The sequence below is a fragment of the Cetorhinus maximus genome, chromosome 1, assembly GCF_964194155.1.
Source record: "Cetorhinus maximus chromosome 1, sCetMax3.hap1.1, whole genome shotgun sequence".
Taxonomy (NCBI): Eukaryota; Metazoa; Chordata; class Chondrichthyes; order Lamniformes; family Cetorhinidae; genus Cetorhinus; species Cetorhinus maximus.
Genome location: NC_135879.1, coordinates 168,526,814 through 168,553,569, shown reverse-complemented (window position 1 = coordinate 168,553,569; position 26,756 = coordinate 168,526,814). Strand labels below are relative to the sequence as shown.

The 26,756-nt window shown below is 44.1% G+C and overlaps 1 protein-coding gene across 2 annotated transcripts in view; it reads left to right on the top strand.

Annotated features, from left to right (window-relative positions):
- The first annotated feature begins 243 nt into the window (after nucleotides 1-243).
- LOC144685179 (interleukin-6 receptor subunit beta-like) overlaps nucleotides 244-26,756 on the top strand; it is a 154,408-nt gene continuing 127,895 nt past the window's right edge. Inside the window, exon 1 of one of the 2 annotated variants that reach the window (XM_078549626.1) lies at nucleotides 244-1,121. The gene's annotated coding sequence lies outside the window, so the exon portion shown is untranslated. The remainder of the gene's footprint in view (nucleotides 1,122-26,756) is intronic. The other variant, XM_078549625.1, reaches the window with a different exon arrangement.

Sequence of the window (26,756 nt, the reverse complement as noted above, 5' to 3'; positions counted from 1 at the left end):
GAGATACAAGCAAAATACTGGGGATGCTGGAAATCTGAAACAAAAACAGAAAATGTTGGGAAAACTCAGCAGGTCTAACAGCATCTGTGGAGAGAAAAACAGAGTTAACGTTTCGAGTCCGTATGACCCTTCTTCAGAGGTTCAGTCAAGGTAACGAAGAAGCTCAGTCGAATTGGGGAAGCTTCCTGCAAAGAGAACGCAGAGAGAAAAGTTCAGATGAAGAGATAGAAGCCCAGGCACGCGGGGAAATGCAGAACTGCAGGAAGAGAAGTTCAGGCGAAGCAAAAGCGATAGAAGTTCAGACACGAGGGGAGATAGTCACACTGAGAAATAGAGAAGTTCAGACACTTGGGGAGATTGGACAAGAAAGAAAGAAAATCACAGGGACTGAAGCAGAGATTACGAGAAAAGTTCAGCTGGGCTCGGAATTACATTTGGCAACGGATGAAGAGAAAAGCCAATCGTAGGCACAGGAATAGTGAGAGGAAAAGCACTTTTGGGGTTAGAGAGAGGAAAATCTCAGTTGCACATTGAAACACAATTGCTTCTGGCCATTTACTGTGAACGGCTTTACGCTTGAGTCCTTGAGAACAAGCTTGCAAAACATAAAAATTAAAGCGTTTATCTTCGGAGGTTTAGGGTTTTGCTCTAACAAAGGGTATGCTCATTGCTAACACCCGAACTGAACGTGCCATAACCTTGGGTTGGTTTGGTTTTGGAGGACTGCACTATTTCCATCATCAGTCCATTTTCCCGAAGGGATTTTCTTCAAATCGCTTTCATTCTGCATTCAGTGAGCGTCAATTTATTCACTCTGTCATCTCAAGTCAATGAGTTTCCGGAGCTGAAAATCTGCTATAAATTATAGGAAGCGGGATGTGGAAAGATGTACTGCCTTGAGAACTGAGCATTGGTGGTTCCGATCTCAGGCGGAATTTCCCCACATGATTTGAGCCAAGTCATTTCCCTTATGTTCCTACAAGAGTTAAGACTGTTATCTTTGACACTTAAGTTTGTGTTTCCGTAATCGGTCCACGTCCTCATTAGCCATGCTTTGTTCATATTTTCTGCGAAACCGTTTTTCAATCGTCCGAGTCGTCCTTGTTCGTGTTGCTACTTATGTAAGTGAGCGATTTTTTTTTTCAAAGATGCCGAAAGTATTGTACTCGTACTTTGCAAGTCAACTCGATTTTGGATCATTGCTTATCTAGTAATTTGCAGCTCTAATAATGTAATGCCTTCATATCCAGTCTATATTAGTCAGTTGTGAAGTATCCTGAATTAGCCGTTGTTGCACTGTGCTGTCCTGCTCAGGTTATATGGATTTAGAGTGAGGAAATGTTCGCCTTGTGACAATTTTAGGGATGCTGTGATTGGAATGGCAAGCTGTGCAGTTAAATCAGCAGTTTCCAATTACACAATTTCAGTAAGCTGCATTATCATTCACTAATATGAAGTGCAGAAAGTTCAATGCTACATTTAATATATATCAACACTCCGTGATTATTAATTCTCTGAATGTACACGTGTTACTTTTTGGGGGGTTCTACTCCAGATGTTTTTCTTGAATTTGGCCTCTTGGGCTATTTGTATAAATGAACTCTCAATCCTTACAAACCCGAGTGCGCCTTTAACTGTCTAATATGTGGGAAATTTGCAGTGAACCCATGAGTGGAGCAGAAATGGCTTGCGCCTACATTAGATGTATTAAGTGTGTAATGTGATTGATTGTCCTTCCTTAGAAAACAGTGGAATAAACACTTTATTCGGCCACTGCGTAGAGAAAGATTTGCATTTATATGGTGCCTTACATGATTTCAGGACGTCCCAAAGTGCTTTACAGCCAATTGAGTACCTGTGAAATGTAGTAGCTGTTTTCAATGAAAGAAATGCTAATTTGTGCACAGCAGGCCCCACAAACAGCTATGAAATAAATTATATTGGCCAGGAAATTAGGACAACTTTTATGTTCTGCTTTGAAATAGTGCTGTGGGATCCTTTACATCCAGCTGAAAGGGCAGATGGGGCCTGGGTTAAACATTATCTGATATCACCTGAGACAGTGCAGCACTCCCTCAGTACTGCACTCGAATGTCATCTTAGTCAAATCTGTGGAGATGTTCTAACCCAGAGGTGGGAGAGGTAGCCAAGCTGAGACATTAAACTGTCAAAAAGCAGATGAACAAATGAACAGCAGCAATGGCAATCTGTGTGTGGATTAAGAACATAAGAAATAGGAACATGAGTAGGCCAATTAGCCCTTTGAGCCCGCTCTGCCATTCAATGAGATCATGGCTGATCTACTACTTCAACACCGTTTAAAGTTAAATCAGCAGTTCACAGTTACAGTTTTCATGTTTATCTCACCTTTATTGGAAGATAGAAGATAGCAGGGGAAGGGGTTGCGCTAAACTTCAATGTAAACTGGACCATGCACAGATACCTTAATAATGACCTGAAGTGGTATTTCACATGACCTTTTACAGAATCCCTGTGGGCCCTTCTTTATCTTTCTATTGGCTTCAGATGGACCATGGAATTTGATATATAGAAATTGAGATATACAACATGACAAAAAACATTTTAATGTGTACCTCGTAAACTCAAATAAAGATGCTAATTCAACATATATTGAAACAAAAATTACTGACCTTCTAGTGAAGGCACCCCTAAGTAGCAATGATCATAATATGCTTAAATTTTACATTCATATTGAGGGAGAAACAAGTGTGTCCAAGACTAGTATTTTAAACTTAAATAAAGGTAATTACGAGGGCATGAAAACAGAGTTAGTTAAAGTGAACTGGCAAATGAAGTTAAGGGATATGTAAATAGAAGTTCAGTGGCAGGCATTTAAAGGAGTATTTCAGAATACATAGAATAGATGCATTCCAATGAGAAAGAAAAATTCCAAGGGGACGATCCACCATCCATGGCTAACTAAAAAAGTTAAAGACAGTGTCAAACTTAAAGCATATAATTATGCAAAGATGGGTGGCAGGTCAGAAGATTGGAAAGAATATAAAAAACAGCAAAGAATGACAAAAAGATTAATAAGGAGGGAAAAATTAGAGTATGAGAGAACGCTAGCTAGTAACATAAAGATGGATAGTAAGAGTTTCGATGGAGATTTAAATAAGAAAAGAATTAACAAAGTGAGCATTGGTCCTATAGAGAGTGCATCTGGAGAATTGATAATGGAAAGTAGGGAGATGGCGGATGAATTAAACAGGTATTTTGCTTCGGTCTTCACTATGGAGGACACAAGTAACACCCCCGAAATAGCTGTAAATCAGGAAATGGAAGGGAGGGAGGATCTTGGGAAAATTACAATCACCAGGAAAGTGGTCTTGAGCAAATTGTTGGGGCTGTGCGCTGACAAATCCCCAGGTCCAGATGGACTCCACCCTAAGATCTTGAAAAAGATGGCTAGCGAGATAGTTGATGCACTGGCTATAATTTTCAAAATTCCCTAGCTTCGGGGAATGTTCCATTAGATTGGAAAATAGCAAATGTAACTCTTTTATTCAAAATGGGAGGGAGACAGAAAGCAGGAAACCATAGGCCAGTTAGCCTAATATCTGTCATAGGGAAAATGTTAGAAGCTATAATTAAAGATGTTATAGCTGGGCACTTAGAAAAATTCAAGGCAATCAGGCAGAGTCAACATGGTTTTGTAAAAGGGAAATCATGCTTAACCAATTTATTGGAATTCTTTGAAGGAGTCACATATGCTGTGGATAATGGGGAACCGGTGGATGTACTATACTTAGATTTCCAGAAGGCGTTTGATAAAGTGCCACATCAAAGGTTATTGCAGAAAATAAAAGCTCATGATGTAGGGGGTAACATGGATGGAAGATTGGCTAGCTAACAGGAAGCAGAGAGTTGGCATAAATGTGTCTTTTTCAGATTGGCAGTATGTGATGAGTGATGTGCCACAGGGATCAGTGCTGGGGCCTCAACTTTTTACAATTTATATAAATGACTTGGATGAAGGGACCGAAGGAATGGTTGCTAAATGTACTGACAACACAAAGTAAGGTAGGAAAGTAAATTGTGAAGAGGACGTAAGGAGGCTACAAAGTGACATAGATAGGTTAAGTGAATGGGCAAATGGAGTATAATGTGGGAAAATGTGAAATTGTTCATTTTGGCAGGAAGAATAACAAAGAAGTTTATTATGTAAATAATGAGATATTGCAGAGGGATCTGGGTGTCCTAGTGTATGAATCACAAAAATTTAGTATGCAGGTACAGCAGGTAATTAGTTATCAGTTATTGTGAGGGGAATTGATTACAAAAGTAGGGAGTTATGCTTCAGTTATACAGGGCATTAGTGAGACCACATCTGGAGTATTGTGTACAATACTGGTCTCCTTATTTAAAGAGAGATGTAAATGCATTAGAAGCAGTTCAGAGAAAGTTTACCAGACTAATAACAGGAATGGACGGGTTGTCCTATGAGGAAAGGCTGGACAGGCTAGGCTTGTATCCATTGGCATTTAGAAGAGTAAGAGGCAACTTAATTGAAACCTTTAAGACCCTGAGGGGTCTTGGCAGGAAGATGTGGAGAGGATGTTTCCTCTCGTGGGAGAATCTAGAACTAGGGGTCACTGTTTAAAAATAAGGGGTCGCTCATTTAAGGTAGAGATAAGGAAAAATTGTGAGTCTTTGGAACTCTCTTCCTCAAAAGGCAGTGGAAGCAGAGTCTTTGAATATTTTTAAGGCAGAGCTAGATAGATTCTTGATTAACAAGGGGGTGAAAAGTTATTGGGTAGACAGGAATGTGGGTCTAAGGTTACATTCAGACCAGTCATGACCTTATTGAATGGCAGAGCAGGCTTGAGGGGCTGAGTGGCCTACTCCTGCTCCTAATTCGTATGTTCATATGCTTGCATTTAAACTGAATCCCTTGCCATTCCCTTATATATCTATTGTAAGCATAGGCGTGGTTTTCATCCCTATTTTCAGCCAAGTGTGTTCTTCCAGCACAAGGAAAATTGGAGTATAGAACTTATCCTATTCCCGCTTGCCATCTTGGTGGAATCCTTGAAATGAACGGCTTCATTACCTGCTTTCAGCATGTGGGTTTCTTAGTAGCTCATGTGAAGTGGAGTCCTATGATGTCAATGTATAAGGTCTATTTTAGTTGTAGTGTGTATTAAATTAGTCCATTTTTTGAGCAAACTTGACTTTTAACCTAATTTGTGCTGTAACAGATAAAAAAACATGATATATTTGTTCAAGCTAGCCTCGGAAAACAGTTAACATTTCAAATGACAAAATCATGTTTAGGCAGTGTCCGGAAATAGTAATGACACAATTGATTTCATAATATGTATATTGTATCTAAAATCTTAGTCAATAAAGTACAGACTGTCCATTATATATAGAACTCCAAGTATATATGAGTAAAAATCTAAGAAACAGAAGTACAGTGGAAATATGTAATTTCCCACACCCACAACTAAAAAGTTGTGTTTTTAAAATCAGTACTCATTTTTAGCATATTTTTTTCTTTATGTAAAAGTACAGAAGAGAAGAAAAATCTGTAAAACAACAAAACAGAGCCCAAGCCGAATATTTATTTTTAAATTCCCCCTACCATATGCTATACCATAAGCAATCCAATTCCCGTTTGAATACCTCGATCGATCCTGTCTCTATCACCCTTTCAGGAAGTTTTTTTCGAGACTCCAACCAGCCCCTGGGTGAAAATATTTTTCCTCATCACAGTTACTCCCTTTGCCAATTATTTTGAATCTTGGCCCTTTAGTTCTTGATGTTCTCTTGAGTGGAAACAGTTTCTCACTATTTACCCTGTTCATGCCCCTCAGGATCTTAAATATCTCTATCAAGTTTCCTCTCAGCCTTCTTTTCTCCAAGAAAAACAGTCCCAACCTCTCCAATCTATTCTCACAGCTACAGTTCTTCATTCTGGGAATCATTCTTGTGAATCACCTCTGTACTCTCTCCAATGCCTTCACATCCTTCCTCAAGTATGGCACCCAGAACTGGACGCAGTACTCCAGATGAGGTCTAACTAGTGTATTATACAAATTCAACACAGTCACTGAACCATTTATATCTTCTTGTAATACCTTCAGAATAATGAATCATTTTGAACGTTTTTCTGCTTTAACAAGGAATGAGTTCAAGAAAAAGGGACTTGATGCTGACCTGTGAAGTACTTACTAGCCAAACTGCCTCAGTTACATTGTCTAAATTAGATTTCTATACATCCATCATTTTGTTTAGGCAAATTAGAGTACATTATCCTCAGCTTCTTGCATTTGCTTCTTGTGTGAAAGAATGCCTTTTTAACCTATTTCCATATTTAACATATTTCCACTGTACTCCTGTTTCTTAGATTTTTACTCATATATACTTGGAGTTCTATATATAAAGGACAGTTTGTACTTTATAAACTAAGATTTTAGATACAATATACATATTATGAAATCAATTGTGTTATTACTATTTCCGGGCACTACCTAAACATGATTTGTCATTTGAAATGTTAACTGTTTTCCGAGGCTATCTTGAACAAATATATCATGTTTTTTATCTGTTACTGCATAAATTAGGTTAAAAGTCAAGTTTGCTCAAAAAATGGACTAATTTAATTGGCTTCTTGGGTTTTATTAAAGTGAATTAGTGTAGTACAAAATAAGATTTTCCACAAACATCTGAAATGATGAACTTCTAACATGTTTATCTTATGCTGAAAAGTTGCACTAAAGTACAGTTAAAAGCCAAGCAACTTTCCAACAGCCAACTGAGTGCACAAGATTATTGGAAAGAATGTTAGGGAGAAATAGATGCAACTTAGCAAAGTGCCCTAAAGGTATCAAAACTTTGGGAAAAAGTAGAATTTGACATAGGACTGACAGATGACTGTTTTATTAAAATGATTACAATAATGCTAGTGCTGTCAGGGAGAGCTTAAACTAGATTGGCAGGGGGATGGGAACCTGAACAGGGAGACAGAGGAGGGGGAAACAAGAATAGAAGCGAAAGACAGAAAAGTAAGAAGCAAACGTGAAAGGCAGAAAAAGCAAGGGCGAGAAACAAATGAGATCACAGCGCAAAATAAAGCTAAGATGACTAACAAGGTTAAAAAGACAAGTCTAAAAGCATTGTATCTTAATGCGCGGAGCATTTGCAATAAGGTAGATGAATTAACAGTGCAAATAGATATAAACGGTTATGATATAGTTGCAATTACGAAGACATGGCTGGCTGACCAACGATGGGAACTGAACATCCAGGGGTATTCAATGTTTAGGAAGGACAGACAAATAGGGAAAGGAGGTGAGGTAGCATTGTCAATAAAGGAGGAAATCAATGCAACAGCGAGGAAGGATATTGGCTCGGAAAATCATGATGTGGAATCTGTTTGGGTGGAGATAAGAAACACCAAGGGGCAGAAAACTTTGGCGGGGGTTGTCTATAGGCACCCAAACAGTAATGGAGATGTAAGGGAAGGCATTAAATAGAAATTAGAGATGCATGCAATAAGGGTACAAATGGGTGACTTTAATCTACATATAGATTGCACAACCCAAACTAGCAATAATACTGTGGAGGAAGATTTCCAGGAGTGTGTACATGATGGTTTTTTAGACCAATATGTTGAGGAACCAACTAGAGGGCAGCTATCCTAGACTGGGTATTATGCAATGAGGAAGGATTAATTAACAATATTATTCCCCTTGGAGAAGAGCGACCATAAAATGATAGAATTGTCCATTGAAGAAGTTGAATCCGAAATTAGGTCCCTGAATCTAAATAAAGGGAATTACAAGGGTATGAGGCGCAAGTTGGCAATGATGGATTGGGGAACCTTACTTAAAGGATTGATATTGGATAGGCAATGGCTAATATTTAAGGAACGTATGTATGAATTACAACAATTATTTATTCCTGTCTGGCACAAAAATAAAACAGGACAGGTGGCTCAACGATGGATTACAAAAGAAATTAAGGATAGTATTAGATCCAAAAAGGAGACATATAAAATTGCTAGAAAAAGCCGCAAGCCTGAAGATTGGGACCAGTTTAGAATTCAGCAAAAGTGGACAAAAAGATTGATCAAGAGGGGAAAATGGAGTATGAGAGTAAACTTGCAGGGAACATAAAAACTGACTGTAAAAACTTCTATAAATATGTGAAGAGAAGAAGATTAGCAAAAACAAATGTAGGTCCCTTACAGTCAGAAACAGGGGAAATTAAAATGAGGAACAAAGAAATTGCAGAAGAATTGAACACATATTTTGGTTCTGCCTTCACAAAAGAGGACACAAAAGATTTCCCAGAAATGTTAGGGAACCAAGGGCCTAGTGAGAGGGAGGAATTGAAAAAAATTAGTATTAGTAAAAAAATGGTGCTAGAGAAATTAATGAGGTTAAAGGCTGAAAAGTCCCCAGGGCCTGATAATATACATCCCAGAGAACTAAAGGAAGTGGCCCTCGAAATATTGGATGCATTGGTGGTCATCTTCCAAAATTCTATAGACTCTGGAGCAGTTCCTACAGATTGGAGGGTGGCAAATGTAACCCCACTATTTGAAGGAGAGAAAAAACAGAGAATTACAGACCAGTTAGCCTAACATCAGTAGTGGGGAAAATGCTAGAACCTATTATAAAAGATGTGGTAACAGAACACTTGGAAAGCATTAACGGGATTAGACAAAGTCAGAATGGGTTTATAAATCATGCTTAACTAATCTACTGGAGTTTTTTGAGGATGTAACTAGTAGAATAGATAAGGGAGAACCAGTGGATGTGGTGTATTTGGATTTCAAGAAGACTTTTGATAACGTCCCACATAAGAGGCTAGTGGGCAAAATTAAAGTATATGGGATTGGGGGCAATATACTGGCATGGATTGAGAATTGGTTGACAGACTGGAAATAGAGAGTGGGAATAAATGGGTCTTTTTCCGGATGGCAGGCGGTGACACTATACCACAGGGATCAGTCCTTGGGCCCCAGCTATTCAAGAAATATACAAATGACTTGGATGAGGAAACCAAATGTAATATTTCCAAGTTTGCTGACAACACAAAACTGGGTGGGTTGTGAGCTGTGAGAAGGATGCGAGGAGGCTTCAGGGTGATTTAGACAAGTTGTGTGTCTGGGCAAACACATGGCAGATGCAGGATAACATGGATAAATGCGAAGTTATACACTTCGGTGTGAAAAACAGAAAGGCAAGTATTATTTAAATGGTGATATATTGGGAAATGTGGATGTACAAAGGGATCTGGGTGTCCTTGTACACCAGTCAATGAAAGTAAACAGGCAGGTGCAGAAAGCAATTAGGAAGGCAAATGGTAAGTAGGCCTTCATTGCAAGAGGATTTGAGTTCAGTTATATGGGGCCTCGGTGAGACCACACCTGGAGTATTGGGTGCAGTTTTGGTCTCCCTACCTAAGAAAGGATATACTTGCCATAGAGGGAGTGCAGTGAAGGTTCACTAGGCTGATACCGGGGCTGGCAGGACTGTCATATGAGGAGAGATTGGTTCGACTGGGCCTGTATTCACCAGAGCTTAGAAGAATGAGAGGAGATCTGATTGAAACGTATAAAATTCTAACAGGGCTAGACAGACTAGACGCAGGGAGGATGTTTCCCCTGGTTGGGGAGTCTAGAACCAGGGGCCACAGTCTCAGGTTACCGGCAGGCCATTTAGGACTGAGGTGAGGAAATATTTCTTCACTCAGAGGGTGGGTCAACCTGTGGAATTCTCTACCACAAAAGGCTGTGGAAGCTGGGTTACTGAGTATAATCAAGAAAGTAATTGATAATGTTTTGGATATTAGGGGCGTCAAGGGGTATGGAGAGAAAGCGGGAATATGGCGTATATGATGGAGGATCAGCCATGATCACATTGAATGGTGGAGCAGGCTCGAAGGGCTGAATGGCCTACTCCTGCTTCTAGTTTCTATGTTTCTATAATGGACAATGGTAGAGATGGAAGCAATAAGACATTGCAAAACTAACACAGCATTTGCATTGTTTGTGAAATTTTGTTTGTTACCAGCCTGTTGCTCACCTCTTCAGTGAGAACAAGCTGCAAAACTACTTTCTAATGGGTGAAATTGTTTATTCAGTCTTCTGGCATTTTACTTGACTAAAGTTTCCATTTTATGGTATTTTTAAGAATATAAAGTTATATTTTATGAAACTTATACATTCAATTGTACATTCATACATATCTTAATGAAGCTATTATATATAAATCGGTATGTTCATTATTTTAAGAAGCCATTGATCGATTAAGGGAGCAATCACATTGGTCTGAACTTTATGCTCCTCCACCGGTGGGTTTGAAGGTGGGGGAAAGCGTGAAATTGAAGGGATGGGATTCCCTCTGGGTTCCCACCCATCCCAACTACACAGCGATTTTACCCTGGGACGGGCAAGACTTCGGATGGGAAGCCCATCCTTGCACCAATTGAGGCCTTTAAATGACCAATTAATAGACACTTAAGGGCCGTTTCCAGTCCAGCCTCAATTTCTAGGGCAGTGGAAAGATTGAACCTCCGTGGGGGAAGCCTGAAATGCACCAAAATTATCAAAGTTACATCTCGGACTGGAAGGGTAGTAGGGGTTGGGGGGGAGGTGGAGAGCGCCTCCATTAGAAGCCCTCTTCTGAAGTTGGGCATCCCCCACTGACCTTAAGGTCCAGTGGACTCCAGACCTCCTTCCTCCCCGGCCTCTCCCCTGAGACCCAATTGGCCACCTCGTGCGCTCCTAGGCCTTCCCTACCCTCCCCGTCCTGGGACTCCCTGAGCTTACTCGGGTCTCCTGTTCCCGGACTTAGTTTTCTACATCTTCTTGAACTTCCTTTTCTATCCACTGCAACACTGGTCGGCAGCTCTCTAAGCAGCACTTCCTCCTGGGTGAGGGATGGAAGTCCCGCCTGCAGCCAATTGGAGCTCATTGTAATTCAGGATATAGATTTTTATGAGATTGTATAAAGTAGCAGTGAATGGTTGTTTTTCAGAGTGGAGAATGGTATATATTGAGGTTTCTCAGGGTCGTTATTAGGACCACTGCTTTTCTTGATATATACTAATGACCTAGACTTGGGTGTGCAGGGCACAATTTTAAAATTTACTGATGAGCTATGAGGAGAATAGTGATAAACTTCAAGATGACATAAACAGGTTGGTGGAATAGGTGGATGTGTGGCAGAGGAAATTTAGTGCAGAAAAATGTGAAGTGATACATTTTGAGAGGAAGAACAAGGATAGGCAATATAAAAATAAAGGATACAATTCTAAAGGGGCTGCAAGAGCAGAGGGACCTGGGGGTAAATATGCACAAATTGCCACAAAGATGGCAGGGGTATTTGAGAAAGCAGTTAATAAGGTATAAGATACCCTGAGTTTTATAAATTTGGGCATAGAGTACAAAAGCAAGAAAATTATGATGATCCTTTACAAAACACTCCTTAACTGATGTATTGTGTTGTCCAATCCTAGGCACCACACTTTGGGAAGGAGGTGGAGGCATTCAAGAGGGTGAAGAAGAGATTTTTGAGAATGGTTCTGTGGATGAGAGACTTTAGTTACGTGGTTAGATTGGTGAAATTGGGGCTGTTCTTAGGAAACAGAAGGTTGAGATATTTGATAGCGGTGCTCAAAATCATGAGAGGTTAGGAGTTACATCACCGAGTAGATAGGGAGGAAGGGTCGAGTACCAGAGGACACAGATATAAGGTGATTGGCAAAAGAACCAGAGGTGACGTGAGGAAAAGCTTTTTCACACAGCACAGGTAAAGGTGGAGGAATGCGAGTTGTCATGTGTTTCAGAGAGCCGGTGTGGGCATGATGGGCCAAATGGCCTCCCTCTGTGCTGTAATCATTCTATGATTCTATAATAATGCACATTTCCGTACATAGCTTTTGGAATCACTGTATATCCTGATTGCACGATACATTGGTCCAATTATAGTGGTGCATCACCTTAACCAAACACCAAGGCCAGAATTTTGTGTCTTGCAGGCAGGCATGCGCACGACCCAAACGGACATGAAATAGCGCAAGATGACGTCGGGCAAGTGTCCCAACATCATCCCACACGCGAGCAATCTTTAGGTCAGCGGGCACACGCTGGCATCAGAGCCACACCTGCCAACAATTAAAAGGCCACGTAAGGCTGCCAAAAAGGCAATTGATCCCGATTTTATGTTGCCCGTGCAAATTTGCGCTCATCACACGGGCAGGCGGGCAGCCCACTTTTAACGAAACCTCATCCAAGGGCGGGATAAAACAGGTCAGCAGCATTGCCAGTGAGAGGAGTTTAGGAGATAGTTTGCTGCTGGTTGCTTATTTGAACTTGACAGTGTCATTTTTGTTCTGAGCTTCAGACTTAGCATTTCCAGGCTTCATTTCAAGACTTATCGGTGTCTACAACGCCCCTGGAGGATTTTGACTGCATGGACCAGCCTCCTGGTAACGGGGACTATGTCCTCCGCTGGTGGCACCTCCTCTGAAGAGGAAGAGAGGGGCAGAAGGGAGAGGAGGCCAGATGTCCCTGTGCAGCTTCCAGGGGAGCGACCTGTAGGAGGAGAGGTGTAGGCACAATGGGTGGAGGGCCAGCAGGAAGTCCAAGGCAGAAGGAGCTGCAGAAGATGCCACTATTCTGCTGCCAGGGTTTACAGGCAGTGATGCAGCTACCTCAATATGTCTGAGGTGCAATGCCCAAGGAGACTCTGCCTCTCCAGGGAGGCCGTGACCTCCATTTGTCAGATGATTCGGCCCAAGATCACCAACAGTGTGGGTGGACACCCCATGCCAGTGGCTCTGAAGGTCACAGTGGCCCTCAACTTCGATGCCTCCGGCTCTTTCCAGGGGTCAGTGGGGGATCTTTGTGGAGTCAGCTGTCCACAGTTGTGTCAAGCTGGTGACTGATGCTCTGTTCAGGTGGGTAATGACATTTATTCATTTCCGTACAGACAAGACCAGCCAGGCTGAGCGAGCCAGAGGGTCTGTAGCGATTGCTGGGTTCCTCCAAGTCCAGGGTGCAATCAATTGCACACATGTGGCCATCAAGGCGCCAGCGGGTCAGCCGGGTGCCTTCGTCAACAGGGAGGGCTTCCACTTGATGAACATCCAGATAGTTTGTGACCACAAGACACAAATTCTGCAAGTCTGTGCAAGGTACCCTGGAGCTGCCATGATGTTTACATCCTCAACCACTCATGGGTGCCGAGGCTCTTCAGTGCTTCAGCCCGACTGGATGGATGGCTGCTGGGTGACAAGGGCTATCCGCTGAAAAGGTAGCTTATGCTGCCTCTCCGCCACCTAAGAACAGAGGCAGAGCAGCGTTATAATGGAGTCATACCTCCACAAGGGCAGTGATAGAGAGAACCATAGGTCTTCTGAAAATGTGCTTCCGAAGCCTGGACCATTCAGGGGAAGAACTGCAATACGCTACAGAGCGGGTGTCACTGATAGTGGTTGCATGCTGTACTCTCCATGATCTCGCTCTGGCAAGGAGGGACCCACTGGAGGAAGAGGGTCTTGAGGCAGCTCCACAGAACCCAGATGATGAATCCAGTGGTGAGTCAGAAGAGGAGCACAGTGAGGAGAGTGCTGAGGGCGTGGAGGCAGCCCTCTGGATCCTTCAGAGAGGCAGGGACACCTTGATCCAACACTCCTTCTGTTAGGTTGCCAAAGGTCTACTTCCACCTCATGCCAGGGCTGCCGCCTCCATCCCGGATGTCTGAGATGACCCTTTCCTTTGAACCCAAAGTCCAGGCAGTGCCTGTGCAATAAAGTTTAGAGCCACTCACATCCAGCATGAGATACTGATGTGCCCTGTGCCTACAAAACAAGTGAAGTATACTCAGGCCATTAAGACAAAAGCAAAATTTATATCATGGTGACACTCAGAATTAAATGAACATGACTATACCTGATGTTAATGATCACACTAGTAAACATATTAACAAAACATGGCAGAACAGAAGATCATCCGTGAACAGTCCCTTTTCTGCTCATGGTGCCTTAAACTTATGTTTGTGAGTGCTATGTCTTGGTGCCCTCCCCTCACTGACAGCGACATTGGAGACAGCCTGCTGACTCTGCTATCTTGTTGGCCTTGATTACCTTGGTGGTCGTCCTCTGGCCAGTGGAGCCTGTGCTGGCCCCGCCTGGGAGGGAGCAGCCAGTGCCATGGCTGGCATCTCCCCAGTCATTGCAGCCTCATCAGATGCCATGGTCACTGGCAGAGGGGCGGAGGAGCTGCTGCCGTCATCCAGAGCACCCTGAGAGCCTGCAGAGACGACAAGCAGCTTGTGTGCCAACGTGAGGTCGCTCTGGACCTCCCTGCTCGCCATTGACGGACAGGCACCTAGCTGGGATACTGGGTGCCTCATCCATCTCCCACACTGGCACTGACCCCCTGAGGTCAATGCCTGTGTGAGGGCTTGCAGGTACGAGCGCAACCCCAGGTACCTCTGATTCTGTCCCTGGAGCTGCCGCTCCATGAGAGTCGCCACTCTCTCCATGGAGGAGGCAGTGCGCTCGGCCATGAGGGTCAATGCAGTGCTCATGCTCCATATGGACTCCTCCACAACAGAGACCATGGCATGCATTCCCTCTCTGCCAGATCTCCCCGCACATCCCACTGGACATCCAGCATCTGCTGCCTAATGGATGACACCAGAGGCTCATCATCTACCTTCAAATCAGCATCATCCTGGCCTCCAGCAGTCCTCCGACTGCTGGTGTCTGGGGCTCTATCTGCCTCCACCTGCTTCTCAAGCAAGTGTGAAGTGCCCTCACCACTGTGCACTGACATTCTAGCTGATGGTCTAATGCCCACTGAAGTTCTGGTATCTGTGCTAGTGCTTGGTGCAGAGTAGGGGTGTGACGCAGGTGCGTCTAAAGCCCAGCGGTCCTCAGGGTGGCTCTTCAGGCTCCTGCATTTGTGGGTGAGCTGGCTATTCTAGGGGAGAACAACGACATGTCACTAGTTAAAGTCATCACACTGTCACTGTGCATGCCAGGCACCCTGGTGAGACAATGGAGATCTGCATCATGGTGCCATGGTCTTTCAGGTTTGAGGCTCCCATTAATGATGAGGCTACACAAGAATGTTTGCACAATCCGACACCCTCACCTCTGTGCGCTGCATTCTTACCTTCATTAGAGACCCCCTGTCTCTCCACGACCACTGAATGAGGTGGGTGACGACTCTCCAGCTCCATGGCATCCATTTCGCACCTCATCAGAATGAGGAGGTTTGGGGGGCCTCCACCTATCTTAGTCCTTTCGTTGGTGTTATGGCTTCTCTTCTGAAATGACCAAGGAGCATTGATTTGTCCACTCTCTACCTGCAGCGCCATTGTAGCCAGGCAACCCCCCCGCCACCCACCCACCCCCGCCCCCAGGAAACCTTGCAGGGCACATCCGAGTCTTGGCCCTCGACCCACAAGTCACTCAGACCAAGCAACCAGGGGCTCACCCCCTTGGCTAGCGCCTGTGTCAGTCACAGTTGGCACTCAGGCTCTAACACCGCTGAGCTCCGCAGGGGGGTGTGGGGTGGGGTGGCCAGCCCTGAACACTTCTCCACATTCATCCACGCCAACTCGGTACTCACCCTTGCCAAGCACAGCAGATCATTGAACCTTTTGCAGCACTGCACCCATGTGCACTGCACAACGTCGTGGCTGCTGACCTTGGCTGCCACCTCCTCCCAGGCTTTTTTGGTCAGGTGCAGTGCCTCCTCCTGCCCTTCCTGGGTAGTAGAGTGCCCAGCCTGATACTGACCTCCCCCACAAGGACCAAGAGGCACTCATCCAAGAAACGCAGGGGGTCAAGTGCCCGCCTGACGCCTCCAGCCGTTGGTGAGGTCATTGTTCGAAAGAAATGGTTTCCTGGACAGACTCTAAAGATTCTCTCTTGGCAGCCTTCAGGGAGCTGCCTCTGCCATTTTAAAATGCCTGCCGGGTCGACATTGGACCTGGCACTCAACAGGCTCCCACCCCCGCCCAGCCCTTCCTGACCATTGAGAAGATGCGTTTCATGCTGGATGGACCTTAATTAGCGTGAGATGTCATTAGTTAAAGTCACTGTGCATGCCAGGCACCCTGGTGAGACAATGGGGATCTGCATCATGGTGCCATTGCCTTTCAATGATCAATGGGGTCTCCAGGTTTGAGGCTCCCATTAATGATGAGATTACACAAGAATGTTTGCACAATCCGACACTCTCACCTCTGTACACTGCACTCTTACTTCCATCAGAGACCCCAGCCTCTCCACGACCGCTGAACGAGGTGGGTGGCAGCTCTCCAGCTCCACGGCATCTATTTGCAACACAACCGTGGCTGGGAGTGGATTCCACATCCGCTTCCGCTCCCGCTGACTTGGCGTGCACGTCAAGCATGAAATTCAGGCCCAAGTGCTCCTTGAGAGGGAAAACCTGTATAAAGTTTGTTTGGTCTGCATGAAACAGTCCAAGGATGATTTCATCTGGTTTAAAGCTAAGAGATTGCTTTTCTATAATCCTCATTGAGGAATGATACAGGTTTATATGATTAGCGCAATAATAATCGTGGGGCCTTTACTCTTCTCATGTGTTAAAATAATTATGTCTACAATGATAGCATCTTAATGGGTCTTTATCTTCAATACATGGTGTAGAAGTTTCAGTAATAGAGAAATGAACTCTGGTAATAGGGCTTTGAAGAACTCAGCAGAAAAGCCATCAAATTCTGAGGCTTTCTCAGTTGGATTGTTCCCAGCATTCAACTACTGCACTTGGAGGAAGGTGGTAGTTGGAATATTCCAGTTCAAGCTAATGTTTCAGTGAAACATGACTAGAGGTATGTTGGGAGTAGTGGGGGCTGTGTTTGATCATGTCCAGCAATCCGAGCAATTTATTTTGTTGCTGTAAATTGATTCTAAGCTGTGAATGAATCTTGCATGACAATCAAAATCCATAAAGTAAACTTCATGTTCTCACAAGTCTTCCCAGTAGCAAATCTAGTATTTATTTTGGGATTGGTATCAGCTACATGACAGCATGTATCAGGAACAATTGGGAACAGCATGGTATTTTAATAACCTCCATATTATATGTTCACTGGCACTTTAGAATAGTTCAGTCAATTCTGTTCCAGTATTCAACACAAAGTTGGCAGAGATCAGGAGACCACCAGATGGTTCTTTACATTGTAAATCATTGTTCCGCTTTCAGCGCTGCTCCATGTCCGCTCCGCTCCTCACATATAGTGGCTGCACTCAGCTCCTGCCTCCCAGCTTGCACCAAGTCCGCCTCCTGATGCTGCTTATTTGCTTGCTCCAGACCACTCTTGCATTAAAGGAGTGAAATTAAAAATGAATAATACATTAAAGATCTACAGATAAAAGTAGGCAAACTGATTTCCTTGATATGCCCTAGTTATTTTGAAAAGTCCTCTCTTCATGAAGTCTCTGAATCTTACTCTTTAGATTACTTTGTGGATCCCTGGGATGTCTCCATGGACCCCCAAAGGATACTTTGAAAATCATCACACGAGAAAACACTGGCATAGACTTCATGGATCAAATGCCTATTTCTAGGCAGTAACATCCTTTGGTTCTTGTGTAGGATAATGTAAATAATGTATTGAATGGCACAGTTGAATGCCTGGCTGCAGGCATGTTGCACTCCTCACCTAAACTGAAATCCTAGCATCAGGGCACAAGCGTAAATTGGGCAGGTACCTGCGACTTTTGTGGTGCACTTGGTGCCAGCTCAATAAAGGGGAGGTACCTGATTGCAGAGCCATGCAGCAGCTGTGCAACGCCAGGTGTGTTGGCCGAAGATTTTTCAAACTGTTAAAAAGTGGCAGATTTCCAATAGACTGGTTACCTTCTAACAACTCATCTAGCCTTTCCAAACTGCTATGGATCACATTTCCACTATTGTCCTCATGGTGATGATGGTGTACATAGCAATAGCGGGGAACTGGCAGGAATTTCAGCAAGTTGCATAGAATGTAGAACGCAAAAACGGCTATTTGGCTCAACTGATCCATGACAAGGTTTATCCTCCCCACAAATCTCCTCCCATCCCTCTTCGTCACACCCCATTACCATAACCTCTTATTCCTTTCTTCCTCATGTGCTTATCTGCTAGATAAACAAATTACATCATCCCATCATTCCGACTTCTTTTACTGATGCTCAGTTGTAGGGTGGGTTGACACATGAAACTCAGATCCTTCCATTTGGTAGGAAAACCGACAGATGTCAGAAAGGGTAAATAACCAGTGGAATCAAGTCCTGTCCCAATTTCTCTTTTTGCATGGCCCCATACTTCCAAACATGGTGTAATTACTCTCACAGAGCTGTGGGTTTTTGGGACCCCATGCAGCATGCTGAGAAAGATGGACAGATATTTAATGATGCTGTTGTGGACCCTAATTTGAAAATCTATGGCCCTGATAGAAAGACCTTTCAATTTTAAAGCGCTTTGCACTTCCTCAGAGAGTCTCAATGTGCTTTACAGCAAATGAAGTACTTTTGAAGTGCAGTAACTGTTGTAATGTAGAGAAACACAGCAGGCAGTTTGTGCACAGTAAGGTCCCACAAACAACAATGTGATAATGATCAGATGGCCTGTTTTATTAGTGATATTAGTTGAAGGATGAATGTTGGCTAGGACACCAAGAGAAGTTCAAAATAGTGTGATGGGATCTTTTACGCCCACCTGAGAAGGCAAACAGGGCCTCAGTTTAACATCTCACCCAAAAGGTAGCAGCTCTGATTGTATAGTACATCTTCAGTACTGCCCTATAGGATGTCTTGTAGTGCAGTGGTAGCATCTCAACTTCTGGGGTCAAGTCCCTTTTAGAGCTTGTTGGCCATGGAAGGAGTGTTCATGGCACAGTTCAATCAGCCCACGAATCCTTCCACAATTCCTGAAATGGAAAAAAGTGTGTGAAGACATGCTAAAGAAAAAAGTATTGCACTGGATTGTCAGCCTTGATTTTGTGTTCATGGCCATATGGCACTTAAACCAACAGCCATCTAACTCAGAGATGAGAACGATTTAACCTCAGTTGAGGGATGAATGTTGGCCAGGAGAGAAGTTCAAAATAGTGTGATGAGATCTTTTTCGTCCATCTGAGAAGGCAAACAGGGCCTCAGTTTAACATCTCATCCTAAAGGTAGCTCTGATAGTATAGCACATCTTCAGTACTGCACTATAGGATGTCTTGTGGTGCATCCTACCACTTGTTGGAATATGTGACTGTAAACAAGATTCAGAGGATGGAATCTTCTCACTTTAGAAAAAAATAAAAACAGAAAATGCTCGAAGTATGCAGCAGGTCTGGCAGAATCCGTGGACAAAGAAACAGAGTGAACTTTTCAGTTCAGTGACCTTTCATCAGAACTGGGAGAAGTTAGAAATGAGTTGGTTTTAAAGAAGTGAAAGTGGTGGGTGGAGGGGGGGTGTGGTGGTCAGGTGGTAGGAGGGAGAATGTGAAGAAAAACAAAAGGGAAGGTCAGTGACAGGGTGGAAGGAAGGAGAGATTAAATGACAAAAGGTTTCATGGCACAAGGCCAAAGGGCATGATAATGGGACAAATAAAGAAATAAAATATGTGTCTAGAGGAGGTGTGAATGACCATAAGACCATAAGACATAGGAGCAGAAATTAAGCCATTCGTCCCATCGAACGGCTCCGCCATTCAATCATGGCTGATAAGTTTCTCAACCCCATTCTCCCGCCTTCTCCCTGTAACCTTTGATCCCCTTACCAATCAAGAACCTATCTATCTCGGTCTTAAATACACTCAATGACTTGGCCTCCACAGCCATCTGTGGCAATGAATTCCATAGATTCACCACTCTCTGGCTAAAGAATTTTCTCCTCATCTCTGTTTTAAAAGGTCTTCCCTTTACTCTGAGGCTGTGCCCTCGGGTCCTAGTCTCTCCTACTAATGGAAACATCTTCCCCACGTCCACTCTATCCAGGCCTTTCAGTATTCTGTAAGTTTCAATCAGATTCCCCCTCATCCTTCTAAACTCCATCGAGTATAGACCCAGAGTCCTCAAACGCTCCTCATATGTTAAGCCTTTCATTCCTGGGATCATTCTCGTGAACCTCCTCTGGACCCTCTCCAGGACCAGCACATCCTTCCTGAGATACGGGGCCCAAAATTGCCCAAATTGCCCAAAATGGCAGGGTCCTATATAGTTGATGCCTGAAAGCAAAGGAAAACAAGAGAACAAGGGTGAAAAAATGAAACAAAGCAAATCAGTGGTGAAAGGAGTGAATGTTTGAGGTGATGGATGTGGTGCCAACCAAGTGGGCTGCTGTGTCCTGGATGGTGTCAAGCTTTTTGAGTGTTGTGGGAGCTGTACTCATCCAGGCAAGCGGGGAGTATTCCATCACACTCCTAACTTGTGCCTTGTAGATGGTGGACTGGCTTGGGTGAGTCAGGAGGTGAGCTATTTGCCACACCATATCAAATGACTTCTGGAAATCCAAGTATTCTACTTCTACTGGTTCCCTTTAAAAGTCTTAAAAATGTACTAAGAAAATCATGATGTGACCAGACAAAGTCAATATGGTTTTAAGAGAAGGAGATATATAGTTGGATCCTCAAAAATCTCTGAAGTTTGTCAAACACGATTTCCTTTTCATAAAACCGTATTGACTTTGTGTGATTGCTCTATGATTTTCTAAGTACATTTTTAAGACTTCCTTAATAATAGATTCTAGTATTTTTCGTGATGACCGATGTCAGGCTAATTGACCTGTAATTTCCTGTTTTCTCCCTCCCTCCTTTCTCGAATGGCAGTGTTACATTTGTTAACTTCATTGGGTGCTGAGATTAATTGCAGCACCTCTACTGTTAGCTTGGCTGAGTTTGTAGCACTCTTACCTCTGACTCAGAAGATTATGGGGTTCAAGTCCCACTCCAGAGACTTGAGCACAAAATCTAGGCTGACACTCCAGTGCAGTACTGAGGCAGTGCTGCACTGTTGGAGCTGCGGTCTTTTGGATAAGAAGTTAAATCAAAACCTGGTCTACCTTCTCAGATAGATGTGAAATCCCACTGCACTATTTTGAAGAAGAGCAAGGGAGCCCTCCTGGTCTCCTGGCCAATGCTCTTCCCTCAACCAATGCCCCTATAACAGATTATCTGGTCATTGTCAGGTTGCTGTTTAAGGGATCTTGCAATACACATCTTAGCTGTCATGTTTCATACGTTATAACAGTAAGTATGATTCAAAAAGTACTTAATTGGATGTAAAATGCTTTGGGCTGTCCTATGGTTGTGCAAGCTGCGATATAAATATAAGTCTTACTTTTTCTTAGTTTTAGCCTTTACTTGCAGTGATGAGGGAGTGCTGCATTGCTAATTTAGGGGAGGTGATGGCATAGTGGTATTGTCCTAGGGTAATGCTCTGGGGACCAGGGCTCAAATGGCAGATGGTGGAATTTGAATTCAATAAAAATCTGGAATTAAAAGTCTAACGATGACCATGGAACCATTGTCAACTGTAAAAACTCATCTGGTTCACTAATGTCCTTTAGGGAAGGAAATGACCTGGTCTGGTCTACATGTGACTCCAGACCCACAGCAATGTGGTTGACTCTTACACGCCATCTGAAATGGCCTAGCAAGCCACTCAGTTGTAAAAAACTGCTAGATAGTCACAAAAAAGGAATGAACCCAGACTGGCTACCTGGCATCGACCTAGGCACCAGAAATGACAAAAGCAATCTCAGCCCTGTCGACTCTGCAAAGTCCTTCTTACTAACCACTGGGGGCTAGTGCCAAAATTGGGAGAGCTGTCTTGCAGACTAGTTAAGCAATAGCTTGAGATGGCATAGCAACAGCTTGAGATGACATAGTCATCCTCATGGAATCATACCTTACAGATAATGTCCCAGACACCACCATCACCATTCCTGGGTATGTCCTGTCCCACCAACAGGACAGGCTCAGCAGAGGTGGCAGCACAGTCGTATACAGTCAGGAGGGAGTAGCCCTGGGAGTCCTCAACATTGAATCTGGACCCCATGAAGTCTCATGGCATCAGGTCAAACTTGGGCAAGGAAACATCCTGCTCATTACCATGTACCGCCCTTCCCCAGTTGATGAATCAGTGCTCCTCCATGTTGAACATCACTTGGAGGAAGCACTGATGGTGGTAAGGGTGCAGAATGTACTCTGGGTGAGGGACTTCAATGCCCATCACCAAGAGTGGCTCGGTAGCACCACTACTGACCAAGCTGGCCAAGTCCTAAAAGACATAGCTGCTAGACTGGGTCTGTGGCAGGTGGTGAGGGAACCAACAAGAGGGAAAAGCATACTTGACCTCATCCTCACCAACCTGCCTGCCACAGATACATCTGTCCATGACAGTATCGGTAGGAGTGACCACTGCACAGTCATTGTGGAAACGAAGTCCTGCCTTCACATTGAGGATACCCTCCATCGTCTTGTGTGGCACTACCACTGTGCTAAACGGGATAGATTTTGAACAGAGCTAGCAACTCAAGATGGGGCATCCATGAGGCACTGTGGACCATCAGCAGCAGCAGAATTGTACTCAAACACAATCTGTAACCTCATGGCCTCGTATATCCCCCACTCTACCATTACCATCAAGCCAGGGGATCAACCTTGCTTCAATGATGAGTGCAGGAGGGCATGCCAGGAGCAGCACCAGGCATACCTAAAAATGATGTGTCAACCTGGTGAAGCTATAACACAGAACTACTTGCGTGCCAAACAGCAAAAACAGCTAGTGATAGACAGGGCTAAGCGATCCCACAATAAACAGATCATATCTAAGCTCTGCAGTCCTGCCACATCCAGTCGTGAATGGTGGTGGACAATTAAACAACTCACTGGAGGAGAAGGCTCCACAAATATCTCCATCCTCAATGATGGAGGGGCCCAGCACATCAGTGTAAAAGATAAGGCTGAAGCATTTGCTACAATCTTCAGCCAGAAGTGCCGAGTGGATGATCCATCTTGGCCTCCTCCGGAGGACCCCAGCATCACAGCTGCCAGTCTTCAGCCAATTCGATTCACTCCACGTGATATCAAGAAATGGCTGAAGGCACTGGATACTGCAAAGGCTATGGACCCTGACAATATTCCAGCAATAGTGCTGAAGACTTGTGCTCCAATACTTTCCGCACCCCTAGCCAAGCTGTTCCAGTACAGCTACAACACTGGCATTTACCCGGCTATGTGGAAAATTGCCCAGGTATGTCCTGTACACAAAAAGCAGGACAAATCCAACCCAGCCAATTACCGCCCCATCAGTCTACTCTCCATCATCAGTAAAGTAATGGAAGGGGTCATCAACAGTGCTATCAAGCAGCACTTGCATAGCAATAACCTGCTCACTGATGCTCAGTTTGGGTTCCGCCAGAGCCACTCAGCTCCTGACCTCATTACAGCCTGGGATCAAACATGGACAAAAGAGCTGAACTCCGAGGTGAGATGAGAGTGACTGCCCTTGACATCAAGGCAGCATTTGACCGAGTGTGGCATCAAGGAGCCCTAGCAAAACTGGAGTCAATGGGAATCAGGGGGAAAACTCTCCACTATTTGGAGTCATACCTAGTACAAAGGAAGATGGTTGTGGTTGTTGGAGATCAGTCATCTCAGCTCCAGGACATCACTGCAGGAGTTCCTCACGGTAGTGTCCTAGGGCCAACCATCTTCAGCTGCTTTCTCAATGACCTTCCTTCCATCATAAGGTCAGAAATTGGGATGTTCGCTGATGATTGCATGATGTTCAGCACCATTCTTGACCTGGACAACATCCAGGCTTGGGCTGACAAGTGGCAAGTAACATTCGTGCCACACAAGTGTCAGGCAGTGACCATCTCCAACAAGAGAGAATCCAACCATCACCCCTTGATGTTCAATGACGTTACAATCACTGAATCCCCCACTAACCCTAACCCCACTATCAACATTCTGAGTGTTACCATGGACCAGAAACTGAATTGGACTAGCCACACAAATACTGTGGCTACAAGAGCAGGTCAGGGGCTAGGAATCGTGTGACGAGTAACCCACCTTCTGACTCCCCAAAGCCTGTCGACCATCTACAAGGCACAACTCAGGAGTGTGATGGAATACTGCCCACTTGCCTGGATGAACGCAGCTCCCACAACACTCAAGAAGTTTGACACCGTCCAGGACAGATTGATTGGCACCACATCCACAAACATTCGCTCCCTTCATCACCAACGCACAGTAGCAGCAGTGTGTACCATCTACAGGATGCGCTGCAGTAATTCACCAAGGTTCCTTTGACAGCACCTTCCAAACCCATGGCCACTACCATCTAGAAGGACAAGGGCAACAGATAAATGGGAACACTACCAGCTGGAAGTTCCCCTCCAAGTCACTCACCACCCTGACTTGGAAATATATCACTGTTCCTTCACTGTCACTGGGTCAAAATCCATGAACTTCCTTCCTAACAGCACTGTGGATGTACCTACACCATATGGACTGCAGCAGTTCAAGAAGGCAGTTCACCTCCACCTTCTCAAGGGCAACTAGGGATGGGCAATAAATGCTGGCCCAGCCAGCGAAGCCCACATCCCATGAACGAATAAAAAAAAATTGTGCTGTCCTTTGGATGAGACATTAAATTGAGGTTCCATCTGTGTGGTTCAGGGTGATGTCAAAGATTCTGTTAAAAAGTAAGAGCATTTCCTGTGTTCTGCCAAACACTTTCCCTTAACCAACACCATCAAGAACAATTAATCTCATTGCAGCACGTTGGAAATTATTTTGCGCAAAATAACTGCAACATTCAGAGGGAACCTTTACCTTTATATCCTCTTTTAAAATAAACCAAAAATAAATAAAATAAACTAATTAGAGAGGGTGACAGCCCCTAATGGGGCACTGTAACAAAAATAAATCTATCAAAGGAAACTTAACTAAAACAAATCAAAATGGTGTTCCTGGGGCTGATGATGCACTCTATCCGCTGCAGTGCCCACTGGTCATGGAAGGTCTCAGGAGTACCAGTGGCACCACGTGCTCCTTCTCCAGGGCCACCTGGCCGCAAACATAGCCACGGAAGAGGGGCAGACAGTCAGGTCGGATGACCCCCTTGACTGAACTTTGGTCTTTATATGTGTATCCAGTCAATTTAAATCCCATTCATTTTCGTATATTTCAGTTGTCTGATACTAACATTTCCAATTAAATGCTCATCAAAGGAGCTTGACTGCTAAAAACAGTCTTCTCCAATTCACAAGGTTGACAAAAAATGCAAAATTGGCAAGTAACAAATCAGAATGTCTATTGGCATCACAGTCCCAGCTAATGAGTTGGAGACAAGATAGAACTTACAGCAGGACTTACTTAGCAAACAGGAAAGCCTACTTCAACAGTGAACCACAGCAGTCTGTTTACAAAGCAGTCAACTTAAAAAGAATCTGTACAAACTACAGCAAAGAAAACTCATGTCCAAAACTACAGCAACGATACTTTTCACACAGGGAAATGAGCATTCCCCAAAGGCAAGGGTGAGGAAAATTTGACCATTTGGAGTCATAGAGTCATAGAGGTCTACAGCACAGAAAAAGGCCCTTCGGCCCATCAAGTCTGCGCTGGTCAAATAAGTACCTAACTGTTCTAATCCCATTTTCCAGCACTAGGCCCATGGCCTTGTATGCCATGGCATCGCAAGTGCACATCCAAATACTTCTTAAATGTTATGAGGGTTTCTGCCTCTATCACCCTTTCAGGCAGTGAGTTCCAGATTCCCACCACCCTGTGGGTGAAAAAGTTTTTCCTCACATCCCCTCTAAACCTCCTGCCCCTTACCTTAAATCTATGCCCCCTGGTTATTGACCCCTCCACCAAGGGGAAAAGTTCCTTCCTGTCTACCCTATCTATGCCCCTCATAATTTTAGACATCGCAATCATGTCTCCCCTCAATCTCCTCTGTTCCAGGGAAAATAACCCCAGCCTATCCAATCTCTCCTCATAACTAAAACTCTCCAGCCCAGGCAATGTCCTGGTAAATCTCCTCTGCAATCTCTCGAGTGCAATCACATCCTTCCTATAATGCGGATTCCAAAACTGCACGGAATACTCTAGCTGTGGCCTAACCAGCGTTTTATACAGTTCCAGCATAACCTCCCTGCTCTTATATTCTATGCCTCAGCTAATAAAGACACATACCCCATGTGCCTTCTTAACCACCTTATCTACCTGTCCCGCTACCTTAAGGGACCGGTGGACAAGCACACCAAGATCCCTCTGATCCTTGGTACTTCTCAGGGTCCTACCATTCATCGTGTATTCCTGTGCCTTGTTTGCCCTGCCCAAGTGCATCACCTCACACTTATCTGGATTAAGTTCCATTTGCCGCTGATCAGCCCATCTGACCAGCCCGTCTATATCCTCCTGTTAACTAAGGCTATCCTCCTCACTATTTACCACCACACCAATTTTTGTGTCATTTGTGAACTTACTGATCAACCCTCCTACATTCATTTCCACGTTGTTTATATATACCACAAACAGCAAGGGACCCAACACTGATCCCTGTGGAACCCCACTGGACACAGGCATCCAGTCACAAAAACACCCCTCGACCATCCCCCTCTGATTCCTGCCACTCAGCTAATTCTGAATCCAATTTGCCAAATTGCCTTGGATCCCATGGGCTCTTACATTCGTTATCAGCCTCCTATGTGGGTCCTTATCAAGAGCCTTGCTGAAGTCCAA